The sequence below is a fragment of the Penaeus monodon genome, chromosome 21 (genome assembly GCF_015228065.2).
Source record: "Penaeus monodon isolate SGIC_2016 chromosome 21, NSTDA_Pmon_1, whole genome shotgun sequence".
Classification (NCBI taxonomy): Eukaryota; Metazoa; Arthropoda; class Malacostraca; order Decapoda; family Penaeidae; genus Penaeus; species Penaeus monodon.
In genome coordinates this window covers 16,575,458-16,575,928 of record NC_051406.1, presented here as the reverse complement: position 1 = coordinate 16,575,928, position 471 = coordinate 16,575,458, and positions in this window count along the sequence as shown.

The window sequence follows — 471 nt, the reverse complement described above, 5'->3', positions numbered from 1 at the left end:
TTCTCCCACCCACCCTCCACACAAAACAAATTTCGGGCCCCCCCCCTCCACACCTTTACGAAACCCTCACCCGGAATGGGATGCTCTTTCCCTCCCATCCATCCTCACCCAATTTTTCGATGATACCTGGCCCCCCAATAGGGAACCGTTTATATTTTTTCCAAGCTTTAAATCCATTCTTTTTAAAAACCCCAAAAATTTAAATAACAAACCGAAACCCTAAATTTCGGAAACTGTTGAATTCTATATAAAAGAGAGAAAAAATGAAAAGCGGTAATTCGTGTTTATCTAGCGTACAAGAAGGAAACTGGAAAGTGTCGTGCCATGTTATCCCATATAAGCGGGGATATATAATTAAGCAGAGGTTCGGTTCTGAAATTATTCAGACCCGAACGCAAAGGGGTCGTGTTGACAAACAAAGGCTGTCGTTTTCTGTGCCTCCTCGTAGCGTGGAACTCCGCTGTTGAATAC